The sequence below is a fragment of the Papio anubis genome, chromosome 3 (genome assembly GCF_008728515.1).
Source record: "Papio anubis isolate 15944 chromosome 3, Panubis1.0, whole genome shotgun sequence".
In the NCBI taxonomy this organism is placed as follows: domain Eukaryota; kingdom Metazoa; phylum Chordata; class Mammalia; order Primates; family Cercopithecidae; genus Papio; species Papio anubis.
In genome coordinates this window covers 173,195,980-173,200,023 of record NC_044978.1, presented here as the reverse complement: position 1 = coordinate 173,200,023, position 4,044 = coordinate 173,195,980, and positions in this window count along the sequence as shown.

Here is a 4,044-nt window from a genome sequence, read left to right as displayed (position 1 = left end):
TGCTGGCAGCCACTAGTAGCTAGAGGAGGCAAAAAAAACAAATTATCCTCGAGCTTCTGGAGGTAGCCCAGCCCTGCTGACACTTTTATTTCAGTGCAGTGACACTGATTTGGACTTACGGCCTTAAGATCTGTGAGAGAATAAATTTATGTTGTTTTAAGTTACCAAGTTTATGGTAATTTTTTACAATAGCCATAGATAACTAATATAAGGATGACACAGATATTTAGTAAATCATCAAGACAGTTTCAGATTCTGGTACATTAAAAAGAGAGTAAAACAAGTGACAGATGAAATAGAGTAAAAATATCTTATTATTATTCATCACTAATGAAGGTGGGAAAATGGTAAATGAATCAGGGAAGAAACTAATTTCAGAAACTACCAGTCTCTGACATCTTCTTAACAAATCCAGTGTCATCCATGAGTTGTCTTCATCTTTTTGCACTACTTCACAATTTTGAAGATGTAGATCCTAGGACTAATGTCTGAGTAAGGCTAAATAGTGACCATGCTCCCAGGTTGTACACTTGGTATTTCTGTATTTCTATACGCCTGCTGAAAAACTAAGAAAAATATAGAACTGATCCCTAGAATTAATTGGTTTGTTAAACTCCTTGAGGACAAAATTTTTAAAAAATAAGGCTTTCTTCCTAAAATTCTCTTCTCCCATGGGTTGTATGCACATCTACATAGATATACATGTGCATACTGTATGTTTAACCACCATCTAAATCAAGACATAGAACAATTCAGAATCTCAGCACACTCCCTCATGCCACCTCTTGGTTATTACCTCTTCAAAGATTACTGTTATGATCTCTAGCCCTGTAAATTAGTTTTACCAGCTTGTGAACTTCATACAAATAGATTACAGGTAGTATGTTCTCTTTGGCATCTAGCTATTTTCACTCAATAGTATTCTATAAAGTCATCCATGTTGTTATGTGCATCAGAAGTGTATATTTTCTATTGCCACATACTATTCCATTGTATGAATCCATCACGATTTATCCACTCTCCTGTTGATGGACATATAGGTTGTTTCCAATTTGGGAATACTATGATGAGTGCTCCTCAGTATAGCCTACCACTCTTCCAAAGGAAATCTCTGTCCACAGTTAGCACTCTCCTCTCAAAAAAAAAACAAAAAACAAAAAAACAAAAACAAAAAAACATATCCTCCATCTACATTTTATACTCTTGAGATGGGTGAGGCATGCAACAGTCGTGGAACCGGTTCTTGGATATAAGTTTTGACATCTGCATTTGATGATTTAATCTAGGAGTAGCTCATCTAACTATATCATGGTCTCTACTCAAGACTTCAAACTTCAATTTTCACATATTTTTGTCACCATTATAAAAATGTGACTTCCATGCACAAAAATATATTAAGCCCGGCCGGGTGCCGTGGCTCAGGCCTGTAATCCCAGCACTTTGGGAGGCTGAGATGGGCGAATCACGAGATGAGGAGTTCGAGACCATCTGGGCCAACATGGTGAAACCCCATCTCTACAAAAAATACAAAAATTAGCTGGGTGTGGAGGTGCATGCCTATAGTTCCAGCTACTTGGGAGGCTGAGGCAGGAGAATCACTTGAACCCGGGAGGCAGAGGTTGCAGTGAGCCAATCGTGCCACTGCACTCCAGCCTGGGCAACAGAGCAAGACTCCATCTAAATATACACACACACACACACACACACACACACACACACACACACACACATAGCGAGAGAGCGCCTATTTTCTATCAAAACCTTCCTGACTTTTTTTTTTTTTTTTTTTGGTTGACAGAATGATGCTGAACTTCATATGTAAGAATAAACACATGACAACCAGGAGAAGTGAGAGGAGGGGCAAGAAATGAAGGGGTCATTAATATTTTTTTAAAACTATTTATAATTGCAACAGTATTGTGCAATATCTGGAATTAATCTCAAAGCAAATATTGTATTTTATGAGGGAAAAAATTACAAAACAATAAAATACATTAAAAACTAGATAAATGGAGAGACATATCCATGGATAGAAAAAACATAAAATATATCAGTTCTACCAAATGATCTACAAAGTTAATGCAATTCTAATAAGATTTTTCATAGAATTTGAAATGGCACATATGGAAGGTAGAGATCCAAGGACAGGCAAGATATTCTAGAAGAAGAAGTTCCTAGAACTTTCCTTACCATATATCAAGACTTTGTATGAAATTATAATAATTAAGATATAGTGTATTATTGGTGCAAAGATAAACAAATTCACCACAATAACATTGGAGAGCCAAGAAATAGGCTGCCAGACACATGAAACTTTCTATATGAGAAAGTGTATCGAATAGTGTATCAAAGAGGAAAGGGGTGACTGTTGGAAACCCATAGGAAAAGAAATGAAATTGGAACTCTACATTTCATCATACACACAAAAAAATAAATTCCAGCTGAATAAGAATCTAAACGTGAAAGAAATCTCAAATACCATGAGAAGATTGCCTTTCTTTTCTTAGATGGAGAAGACTTTCATAATGAAGACACAAAGAGTTCTTCACAAAAGAATATCAAGAACATTTTATTAAAATTTAAAACTACTGTTCATCAAAATATACAATAAAGTGAAAGTATAAACCACAGACTAGGAGGAGATACATTCAACACATAAAACTTATTAACAATTGGTATCCAGAACCTCCAAAGAACTACAAACCAGTAAGAAAAAAAAAAAAATAGAAAAATAAGCAAATAAAATGAAAAGACATTTTACAGAAGAAGAAACCGTATGGTCAATAAACATACACAAAAATATTCAACCCTTCTTAATGTAATCAGAAAAGCACAAAAAGGGTTTAATGAGATACCATTTCATACCTGTAGATTGGCAAAAACTAAGAAGTCACAATATCAGTCAAAAAAATGAAAAACATAAAGTTATGTTAACAGAGAGAATTAATATGGGGAATTTGTTACATGGTGTTGAAGTACAAAAAAAACATAAAGGAAATACAGGGGGGTAGCACAAAGTCACTGCAGGAAGCAGTTACTACCTCTTACCTCTTAGACTAGAGGAACAAAAGAAAGTGGTAGGGGTTATCATAACTTCGAAGCTGAAAGAGACAAACTAGAGAGTTAGGACCCAGACTTTTGCCTTACTGCTGCTGTTTTTCAGGAGTACAGAGGAAGGACCCAAGGAGCAAGACGCAGAATTCTGAGGAGGGTGTTCCATTGGCTGCTACTGGCCATACTTTAGAACATCAGAGGAGGGTTCACACGGAGCTGGAACTCTCCTCTGAGGAGAGGATATTGCTCAGCTGCTTCTCATGCCTCCAAGTGAGCACGATAATGATGCTGACTCATGAGGTTAGAACGAAGGTGGAAACTAGAAAACCACAGCTATAACCAACTGCTGCTGCTAAGGTGAGATCCCATATTTGGAATTACATTGACAAGAATGCCAAACAAACAAAAAAGAAAGTCCCTTATGCCTCCTCCTACTTTCCAAACTCCCTCATGTACTCAACCTTAGCAGAAACCAAAAGGAAGCAAGCTGGCAAACCAACAAACAAACAAAAACTTTAGTTTTGAGCATACTAGCTCCACCAATAAGTCAGTACATACCTTTACAATCTGCATGATACCAGTTGTTGCAGAGAATGTGGATCAGTGGGAACTCTGACACATTCCTTGTAGAGAATACATGAAACCAGCTGGGCATAGTGGCTCACACCTGTAATCCCACCACTTTGGGAGGCCGAGGTGGGCGGATCACCCTGAAGTCAGGAGTTCGAGAACAGCCTGGCCAACATGGGCAAACCCTGTCTCTAATAAAAATGCAAAAATAAGCTGGCCATGGTGGCGCATGCCTGTAATCCCGGCTACTGGGGAGGCTGAGGCAGGAGAATCACTTGAACCCTGGGAGTGGAGGTTGAAGAGAGCCGAGATCATGCCACTGCACTCCAACCTGGGCGCCAGAGCCAGACACTATCTCAAAAAAAAAAAGAAAGGGAATACATGAAAAACCACTTTAGAAAACAATTTGTCTTGGGCCAG